At 34.2% G+C, this 11779-nt stretch overlaps 1 pseudogene; it reads right to left on the bottom strand.

Moving 5' to 3' along the window:
• Nucleotides 1-1335: 1335 nt before the first annotated feature.
• On the bottom strand, nucleotides 1336-10036 carry LOC143594280 (trans-resveratrol di-O-methyltransferase-like; annotated as a pseudogene).
• Between the last annotated feature and the right edge of the window lie 1743 nt (nucleotides 10037-11779).

Here is an 11779-nt window from a genome sequence, read left to right as displayed (position 1 = left end):
CTACTCTTCAGTTACCTTCATTTTTCTTTTTTTTCTTTTTTTTTATGACAAAATAGCAAAACTCGTCCGTTACGTTTACATAATTTTTCAGTGCACGTTCTTTGGCGAAAAAATGTCAGAAAACATCCTTTATGGTTAAAAACCTTATCACGTTTTGTCCTTTGGCTCTAACCCAATTAAGTTTTCTCGTTAAAACTAGTTATGTTCAAAGCACATAAGGGTAAATTCGTCTTTTACTCTTTAAAAGACTAATTGTGTAGATAAATTAAACTTTGAACTAAAATGAAAATAATTAAAGGTATCATTTAGACTTCAACTCATCCAACGACTCATCCCCTATACCTGCAACTCATCCTCTCTATATCTCCCTCTTTGCATCACTATCACCACCATCTCCGACAACCATATTTTTTGTCGACTGCCGCCATCATATACTCTCTCTCTCTCTATGTTATTTTCGAGCTTCAAGCATCTCACGCTTCTTTACTCAGCTTTCGAGCTTCTCACACTTCAACAGTGGACGGCGGCGACGGCGGCCCATTTTACTCCGATCGATTGAACCCTAGATGTGTAGAGGAGTGTAATGGCGAGTAAACAAACATCCATATCCCACTAATTTATGTTTTAATACCTCGGTTTTGGGTTTGGAAACCCTAATTCAGAAATTGGTTGTGGAAAATTGGGGGTTTTAGCATCTTTTATGTTGTTGTTGAGCTAGTTGGAGGAGCTGTGGACGGTTTTTCAGCGGTTGACGAAGAGATTGAGGGGTAGTGATGTGTGCCGGCGGCGGGGTCGACGGCGACAGAGATGACAACGGCGAGATCCACATATCAGCGGCGTGGTTGTGGAGGTTGGTGTGTGTGACGTTTAACAACGACGGAGAAGTATGAAGGGGACTGTGATGATGAAGGGGGTGGTGATGTGTTTTGCACATGAGTAGTTTTAACGAGAAAATTTAACTGGGTTAGAGATAAAGGATAAAACGTGATAAGATTTTTAATCATAAAGGATGTTTTCTCATATTTTTTTCGTCAAAGGACTTCAACTGAAAAATCATGTAAAAGTAAAGGATGACTTTTGCTATTTTCTCTTTATCTTTTCTACATATAAAATTATCACTATAACATTGATACAAATTAAGAACCACATAAAAGTTCCAAGACATGCTAAGAAGTGTCATATTTTAGTACACTTAATGTTTTCTTTATTTAGAACAAATTATGTTATATCTAAAGTTCCAAGACATGCTAAGAAGTTTCATATTTTATTACACTTAATGTTTTCTTTATTTAGAACAAATTATGCTATATCTGCATAATAAAGAATGCAACTTAACTAGGGATAGACCTCAATGAGACATCTTAACCTCAAAACCGGACTTATTTTGTAATCATTAAAGCCGGCGTTAAGGAAGAGCTTTGCCCAATCTTTTTCGCTCCTTTCTCTTCCAGTCACCAAAGTCATAATAAGCATATCAAAGAAAAGTTGATTCTCGAGTAATTCATCCTCTCCTTTTTGAACCTTTACGACCATGTCTATGATGATTAGTTTTCCTCCATTCTCCTTGCTTGGAATGGCTTCTTTGCATTGCTTCAAAATCTTTATGCATTCTTAATCACTCCAATCATGTAAAATTGACTGTTTTTTTTTCATAAATTAAGCACAAACCAACATCAAAAGTTCTCATACACAAGCTTGTCACCTAAACAGTAATCTGAATTTTCTTCAATTTATTTCAGTATAATATGTGAATTAGAGTACGATTTTTATAACTTAAAGAAAATGAGCTTGGAAGATCGCACATATATATATATAAATGGGTCAAGTTATTTAACAAAAGGAGACAAAAATGAGAAGGATGAAAATTATTTGTAGCAAAAAAAAACACTTAAAAAATAATAAAAAATTAATTAAAAAAATCATAACTCAAAGTTTAATAAGTAAAACACAAAAATATTTCCAGCGTCTTTTTTGCTCTAAAAAACAATGTTGAGGAAAAAAAATGTTTATGTCTTTTTATTTATCATTGTGTTTTGTGTTTATTTTCGTCGTTAATCGTGTTTTTTTTCCTTGATATTGTGTCTTTTTTCTTTGATATTGTGTTATATTACTCAACATTGTATTATATTTTGTTCGGCCGTTGTGTTATATTTTGCGACCTATTGTGTCTTTTTTTATTTATCATCGTGTTGTTTGTTCATTTTCGACATTGTGTCTTTTTTTTTATTTACAAGTACTTTCATAATGAAATTACATATTACATTACATATAATATAGACTTGAAAAGGTATTTCAGTAGTTTACAATCGAACAAAAGAACTCATTCAATAGTAGAAATCACAAGCAAAAAAATTAAACATTTATTGATCAATAATTTAAGGGTTGGAAGAACGGCCATTTGAATGGATATAATAGTTGAAATGATAAATTTATTTTTATTAGCGTTAAAATAATAATGAATTCGTTGAACAATCACAAATTTTGATATTGGATTGTAATAAATTTTGAACGTAATTTATAAGTATCATAAAGTACAAATTATATTTTGGAAACGCTTTAGTAGCTACTATTTCACTGGCTCTAGTATTCACCACCTTTCAAGGAATGGAAAAATAATAAGAAACGAAAAGTCAAGTTGATATGGGCAGTAATTAATTAAAGAAAAAATTTTCAAAATAGTCCTTTTTAAAGATAGAAAGCTCAAAATAGACCTTTTTTTCCTTCAAAATGTAAGGCCCCGAACCCGGTAGTCCTACTTTAGCGTCGGATTTAATCATAAACACAGTTCTTACAAATCAGAGTTCATTAAAACTTTCACGGAATATAAAAACTTTCATGAAACGTTACAGCAATCCAAAACTTGCCTTAATTAAACATTCTTGTCTTTCAAAATAAACGTCAATTACATTAAAACATCTTGAGTCTTCAGATGCCAGTCTCCTATTCGCCCACCATGTGCCCGCTCAAGCTAGTTGTCTCATTCTACTCACCTGCGTGCATACTAAAAGTCAGCTACGCTGAGTAAGTTCTAGTTAATCGGACGCCATACAATATATACACATACATACATATCCGAAGATACATATCCATACCTAACTAGTTACCCTTTTGTTCTACATACATACTTACTACCATACGTATATCTACAATCACTAACCTCAGTCTACCGAAAGTACGTTCATAGTCCGCCGTCTATACCTGTACTCAAGGTCGTGAACACGTAAAAGGTCCGCAGTCCTTACCTATGTTCACCATTTATAGTACGTGCAAGGTCCGCAGTCCTTCCCTATACCATCCTACATCCACAACACGTACAAGGTCCACAGTCCTTCCCTATGTTGCAACCTAAACCATAGCACGTACGAGGTCCGCAGTCCTCCCCTATGCTACCACAATACAAATACAGCACGTATAAGGTCCACAGTCCTTTCCTATGCCATCCTACATCCACAACACGTACAAGGTCCACAGTCCTTCCCTATGTTGCAACCTAAACCATAACACGTACGAGGTCCGCAGTCCTCCCCTATGCTACCACAATACAAATACAGCACGTATAAGGTCCACAGTCCTTTCCTATGCTGATGCCTATCTATAATACGTATAAGGTCCGCAGTCCTTAACTATGTTGTCGTATATTATCTGTAACACGTATAAGGCCCACCTTCCCTATCTACGTTTACATCTATCATCTACTTTACGTATAAGGCCCGCAGTCCTTAATTACGTTGTCGTCTATTATCTGTAACACGTATAAGGCCCACCGTCCCTATCTACGTTTACATCTATCATCTACATTACGTATAAGGCGCGCAGTCCTTAACTACGCCATCACCAGCCGAGTCTATGTCCGACAAAAGCTAGAGGGATTTGCCATCCTAACTTACTATGTCGAACGTAGAACTCACATACCATTCGTGTACCTGTATACACATACTTCACATATACAATAATTACATTATAGCATAAGAACACTCTAGGCGTTCTTTACATCATTCATTTAACAACCATACCCCTTGTCGATACGTGCAATGTCCGAAGATTGTTCACGCCCCGACAAGTATTCATTTGTAATGTTCATACATCTTCGATATATAATATTCGTACCTTTATTTTTAACCTGACCAGTACGCGCAATATCCGAAGATCGTTCGCGTACCGACAAGCAATCATTCATATCCATCACATATATCACATATGGCATACACTTATCACTTAGGATAAATGTATTAACAACACATCGAGTATGCACACAGCCCTGAAAACATAACAAGGAATGGGGCTAGAAACTCACCTGAATCCTGTTACGCTCTCCGTTAATCGTTATTCCCTTCTTGAGCTGTGCACGGCTAACTGTATAATATTTACATGTATCAATTAACTACTACTACTACTCATGTTGTATTTCTATCTTTATACAACCCACAACGAACGGGGTTCCGGGGGCAGCACCCCTGGCAGCGGGGTCTAGGGGCGGTAACCCCTAGCAGGGTCCAAGGGGCAGAGCCCCTGGCTGGGGTCGAGCTGCCAGGTCAGCTTGGAAAAATTTTATTTACATTAACTATCTTAACACATTTTCCATTAGGTTTTTAATTTATTTTCTAATCGAACTTGACTTTTTGGCGAAGTTAAACCTTAGGCGAACTTAGCTTTAGGCGAAGTTAAACCTTAGGCGAACTTAGCTTTAGGCGAAGTTGTCATCAGGCGAACTTAGCTTTAGGCGAAGTTGTCATCAGGCGAACTTAGCTTGCAGGTGAAGTTGTCGGCTGCAGCTACTGTTCGTCCTTAATCATCTTCTTTTTTTAACCAAATAACTCGATTTAGGTATCCACGGAATCGTCTGACCAGCGCCTACAAACCCCAACCATCAAATCGGCCTAACATCGATGTTTAAGAGGTGCGATTTAGGCATATAGGTTACGGGTTCTTTTATCAATCTATTAACCCATCAAATCATATTCATTTTCAGTAAGTTTAGCTTTGTAGGATTCGTTTTTACCATACAAACACCGATCTATCATTTCTATACTAATCCAAACCTAAACGAACATGTTCTCGATATAAACGTACCGTAAATGAGTCGAACTACGAACACGAGCTGGTCTTGTTGCTTTGGTTCGTCACGACGATCTAGCACCAACGAGCTCGGGTCCTCGCCTTTGGATCTTGGTTCGGGTTGTGTGTGTTTTGGAGTGTGTAGAGATTAGGATGGATAAATGGATGGAATGGAAAGGATTGGGGTTTAAGGGGGTATTTATACTCTCTTAAGCCCGTGGACCGAAGGCTCATATTTCCTTTTGGTCCATATCTAATCCCATCTAATTATCCTACTAAGTCTTCATATTTTGCTATTATTATTATCGTTCCACTAACTCGTTTATTTCACCCGACAAAATAATATAATAAATATTACTTTAGAAATTTCGGGATGTTACACAAAATTTTATAGAATTTGAACTTTTCAGACGCATTGGGAAAAAATAATAATATAAAGGCCTAAATGGAGAAGACAAAATAACTAAGGTAGTGTTTATTATGGAGGAATGAAAGGTGGAATATAATAAGCCATTCCAAAGGAATGGAAAAAAACATGTTTGGTTACCGTGTATGAATGGAATGGATCATTCCAAATGGAATGAAACTCCTTCCAATTTTAGGATTAACATTCCTTTGGGTATGGGTGTTTTTTTTTCATTCCTTCAAGGAATGAAAAAGTCAAAAAGTCAACATCATTATTACTATTATAAAATTATAATTATATTATTATTATTATTATTTTCTAATTATAGTTATTATATTATCATTATTGTTTTATATATTATAATATAACTATTATTATATTAGAACTATTACTACATTATCAATATATTTTATTTTTAAATTAGATGAGTTAACATTTCACAACGCATATACAGTTTAACGATCTCGTTGCAGCACGAGGTCCTAAAAATACTTGTTATGAATATTCATTTATTATTAATATTATTTATTTTTTTAATATTATTACTACTAATAAAAATATTAATAATGATAAAGTGATTAATCATTCCATTCTTACATGGTAACCAAACATGACAATGGAATGGTAATGATCAATTTCATTCCTTTCTCCATTCCATTACCACGTCCATTCCATTCCCTCATCTATTCCATTACCCCGTACCAAACATACCATAAGGAAATTTATGGAGGAGACCAGATTTAGAAAAATAATGAAGGGAAAGTCCAAATAATTTTGAAATCTTTGAGTAAATGTTCAAATTTCTACTAAACTTTTTTTCTCAAAAACTGTTTTGAGAGACTGTTTTTTTTATGTTTCCTACATTTTCCGTCCATATTTTCAAATTCGAGGAAAAAGAGATTTCAAATCTCGTCTTGAGAGACGAGATTCTACCACCACCACCACCCACAGTTCGCCTTCTACCACCACTACCGCCACCATCCACCACCACCACTGTCTTCTCCATCATCTTCATCTTCATAATCATCATCATATTCATCTTTATCTACTTCATCTTCTTCTTCACTTCACCTTCTTCATCTTCACTTTCATCTTTATCTTCATCTTTACTGTCGGGTGGTAGACGGTGGTGGTGGAGGATAGTGGGAGGTGGTAATGGATGGTGGTGGCGGACGATGGTGGCGGGTGGTGACCGATGGTAGTGGCGAATGGTGGGTGGGTGGTGGGGATGGATGGTCGTGGTGACGAACGGTTGGTGGTGGATGGTGGCGGTAGTGGTGGTAGAAGGTGAACGGTGGGTGGTGGTGGTGGTAGAATCTCGTCTCTCAAGACGAGATTTGAAAATCTCTTTTTTCTAGAATTTGAAAATATGGACGGAAAATGTAGGAAACATAAAAAAACAGTCTTTCAAGACGGTTTTTTAAGAAAAAAAGTTTAGTAGAAATTTAAACTTTTACTCTAAGATTTCAAAATTATTTAGACTTTTCTTTCATTATTTTACCAAATCTGGTCTCCTCCCTAACTTTCCTTAGTTATTTGGCATGTTCTCTCTATATTATTATCTTTTCCCAATGCGTCTGGAAAGTCCAAATTCTAAAAAATATTGAGGAAAAAATGGCTATTTTGAGATTTCTCTCTCTAAAATGAACTATTTTGGGAATTTTCCCTTAATTAAAATAATATATAATTATGGTTTATAAATGGTATTAGTTTATGTGTTATCCTATGTGGACATCATAATTAGGTGGCAAGTGTTCAGAGAGTTTTCTTTTAATAGGGTAGTAAGATTATTCTTTTTACAACAATAAAGTCATGGACCAATCTAATTGTATTTGTAAATTTGGGTCAAGTTATTATACAAAGAAAAACAAAAATGAAAATAATGAGAAGGATTTGTAGTCACAAAAAAAACCTCTAAAAAATAATAAAAAATCATAACTCAATGTTTAATAAAAAAACGAAAAAAGTAAAAACATAAAAATATTCCCAACGTCTTGCTTGTTCTAAAAAAACAGTTGAGGGAAAAAGAATATTGTGTCTTTTTATTTATCATGTTTTGTGTTTATTTTTGTTATTGATTGTTTTTATTTCTTGACACCGTGTCTTTTTTCTTGATATTGTTTTATGTTACTCAACATTATGTTATATTTTGTTTGGCATTGTGTTATAGTTTACGATCTACTGTGTCTTTTTTTTATTTATCATTGTGTTTTTTGTTTATTTCGTCATTGTGTCTTTTTTTCTCAGCACCGCGTATTTTCATCGGTTTTTTTGGAACGGCAATGACGGGGGAACCATTTTAGTTTTTTTAATTTTTCGTTTTTATTTATGTTTTGAGTCGTGATTTTTTTTATTATTTTTTTGAATAATTTGGGGGGGGGGGCTACAAATCCTTCTTACACTTCTCATTTTTGTTTTCCTTTACATTTTAACTTTTCATATATAAATAACCATCAAAACTGTATATAAAATAGGAAACATGTGAAATATTGAAAATACCTTAAGCAAAATTGCATGAGCTTTAGGAATGGCTTCAAACCAGGGTCGGATCTAGCTTAATGGCAGGGGTAACACCCCCTACCCTTCAACTTTTCCGGCGAAGTGAAAAATTTTTAATATCTTTAAAGTTTTATGTATTACGTTACCCCTGAGACTATATTATGTTACCCCTCAAAACTTTTAAAAGCCAAAAAAGAAAAATCAAAGAACAAATAAGGTGAATCCTACCATTAACCACCACATTGCCTGTCTTCACGCCAGACCACCAGCCTTTCTGCCCTTGATGTGTTTAAGAACAAGGTGTGAATAGGTAAAGGTTATTTTGATTGATTATTTTCCGAAAGAGGCATATAGAATATATATACACACTGTGCATAACAACCTATCCACTATATTAGGAAATACAGCTCACAAATTAATAACAATTAAATACAATAATAACCGAATATATTTACTAAGAATAAGAATATATTGGTCTAAGTATGGCATTCAAAAATTTCTCATTTATGGCAATACCTACAACTTGTTAATCACAATTAATTATTTAAATAATCAATTTGATATTAACAAAAATATTATTCGTTTACCGATTATATTTTAAATTACTACAGGTCTACACCACATTATGAACATTCTCTGTATTAGTATATATAAAAATGTGTGTGTATATATACACACACATGCATTGTTCTTTGCCCTAGCTATATTAGTTGGGTCAGACTATGGGTTTTGGTAAATCCTAATTGTTTACAATTTTAGTTGGAGTGTATTAGATTATAATTTTAGTTGTTATTGTGGATTATGGTTTATATTTTGTTTATTCTAAATTAGGGAAATTGAAACTCGGAAGATAAACCATATTGTAAACAAGTTCTTATTATCAACCCTTTTAAAAGAAAATTCCAAGAAAATGATGATATTGGTCCAAGTCCAAATATTGCTAATGATATGCAATAAAATGATGATATTGGTCCAAATATGACCTTGCTCGTCTAATGGTGGAAACCGGAAAAGATCGGCATTTTCCTTTGGTTTATCAGATATTGAAGGTAGCATTGGTTTTATCGGTTGCAACCACAACAGTTGAAAAATGTGTTTCCAAATTGAAGCTTATCAAGACGAATTGGTCAAAAGTATTTGAACAATACTTTAATTTGTGCGGTCGAAGAAGAAACATTTTATAAAGTAATAGAAGACGATGCAATATCTCGATTTCAAGCTTTAAAATATGTATAACTTTATTTACTATCGCGCTGTTTCCTTAACGTACGTTTAAAAAATAATGCTACCCCTGAAATTATGTTCTAGATCCGCCACTGCTTCAAACATGTCTCCACCAATATAACTCAAGTTTTTACTTCCAACCAAACCATCAATTACATGAGGAAGATCAAAACTCATGCAAATAATATTGGGAAAAGCTTTGGAAATAGCTTCAGCAACAGTCTCAGTACCACCCCCAACATCAACAATGGAATTTAACCCTTCAAAAACACCTCGGCAATGTTCAAGAATGACACTTGTAACGAGCGTTGAATCGCTAGCCATCCCTTCATTGAAAAACTGATTAAGCTTCGGCTCTTGGCCTGCAAGATCCCAAAACATCTTTCCATGGGTTGTGTGTACAGGGCTTACATCATCGTTTTGGAACCATGTGCCCAAGTCTTGCCATGGGTCCATGAGCATTGGATCCAACATGGCTAGCAAAAATGGCCTAGCGCTTAAAGGCTCTTCCTTTAGAAGCAACCGAGCAGGTGGAGCTAGCATATAGCCTTCTAGTCCCTCCTCCACATTGCCTCCAGGTGTGGTTAATACACTTTGGTTCACAAAGAAACCAGAATGAACAAGGATGCGCATAAGCCGATAGACACAATGAGTTCTCTCTTGTTTTATAGGGAGTGCTTCGACTAACTTGGAAAGCGACATTGGTGAACCATGGTGGGCGATGATATCAGGTATTTGTAGCTGAATTGCACATTTAAGTGACATGGACTTTATAAAGCTGAAAAGATGGTTCCATATGTGAGCTTGAGAATCAAGTAGCTCTTTTGATAGCTCACCATTTTGCAATGCCATCTCCTCAGTTTTTTCTACAGTGTCTCTCTTTATCTGAGAGACAATTTCAGTATTTGACATTATGTGAGACTACACGTACTGGCATCAAAAGAGACCCTATTTGTGATGATGTGGTACTAAATGGGGTGCTAGACACCATTACCCACAAATAAAATAAGCCATCAAATTCTTGCATCGCCAATCCCATCACGGGCACTAGTGACTCAAGCTCTTAAATGCAAACAAATATTTATTAAAAATGGTCTTAATTTATTCTATGCCAAGTCATTTTTACATAAAAAAAACTATCTTTTAAACCCGTTTATTATACGGGATTTGTCAAATAATAAAAATAAATAAGATCCGTTATTTGAAAGAAATAAACAAAATTAAAGATAAAAAGAAAATAAAATATATAATATAAATAATAAGAAGTCTATAATCTTAAATTTATAAATTAGAAAAAATCACTTTATATAAAACATTTACCAAAATTATTTTGACCTATTACCCATTAATAGTTATGATAAATGAGATGAGAGTTATAACTCATTTGTTAAAATTGTTTTGACCCATGACCCATGGATATGTAGGATAAATAAGATGAGGAATTAGAGAATTATTTTGACCCATAACCCATGGAGAGATAGGATGAATGAGATGAAAAATTAGAAAGGAAATTATAACACATTTGTCAAAATGGTTTTGCCCCATAACCCATGGATACGTAGAATGAATGAGAAGAGAGATTAGACCAAGAATGAATGTGAGATCTATTATTTTCTTTTATTAGTATTGTTAGATTAGATGTTAGATTGTTCTATTGTTCTATTGTTTATGTTATGTCCTTTGTTGTAGACTAATAAAAACTAGTTGCATATCCGTTGTTCTGATGGTGCATTAACGTACGATCGGTTATTTTGGGTTAAGTTCGTTATAATACCGAAGTATATTAAAAAGTTTAATCTATCAACACCGAAACTAACGTGTTTAGAAAAATATGCGCTGCTAACAAGAAAAACATAAAAATAAATTAGTAAAGGTTCCAAACAATATCAACACTTGTATCGATGAGAATAGTAACAGACATCGTATAACTTATTATAACTAAACTAGCATATTTATAAATACAGATACAGTACTGGCACTGTATTTTATTGTGTGGTTTTATAATTTAAATTATTTGTGTTTATTGTATAATAAAATATTAAATGCAAGTAAAAAACTAATTGAGTAATAATTACAGTTAGTTAAAACTTTTACATTTGATTTAATCGGGGCTTTAGTGAATTTATGTTTACCTACATAACACCTAAATGTCATTTTAATTAAATAATTAATTAAAACCATTACACTGAGCATAGAGACCTTGTCCACAAATAGAAATTAAATGCTAAGATATCTGATTGAGACTTGCCTAAATATAAATATATAAGCTTCCCACTTCACGTGTACTATCAACCACTAATATAAAATGATAAATACATCACTTAAAAGTAAAAGGTGTGTTTTTTTTTGGAGGATTGGAAGAGAAGACAGATTAATTGAGTCGTGTGGGAAAGAGTGTCAGCTCCAGTCGAATATGGAGGGCTCGGGCTGAGATATCTACGGGATACAAATGTCTCATTATTAGCAAAATGGTGGTGGCGGTTTAAAAACGAGAGAGACAAGTGTTGGTGGTGGGTAATTTGACCGTTTCATCATTCATCTAGATTCTGGTTAGTCGTTCCTGGTAAACTATCGTATGCAGGTCCGTGGAAGCAA

Source organism: Bidens hawaiensis, unplaced genomic scaffold (assembly GCF_021521415.1).
Source record: "Bidens hawaiensis isolate Kalapana, Puna unplaced genomic scaffold, B.hawaiensis_p1.1 tig00043450_1, whole genome shotgun sequence".
NCBI lineage: Eukaryota > Viridiplantae > Streptophyta > Magnoliopsida > Asterales > Asteraceae > Bidens > Bidens hawaiensis.
Note: the sequence above shows the minus strand (reverse complement) of the source record. Positions and strands in the feature narration are given on the sequence as shown.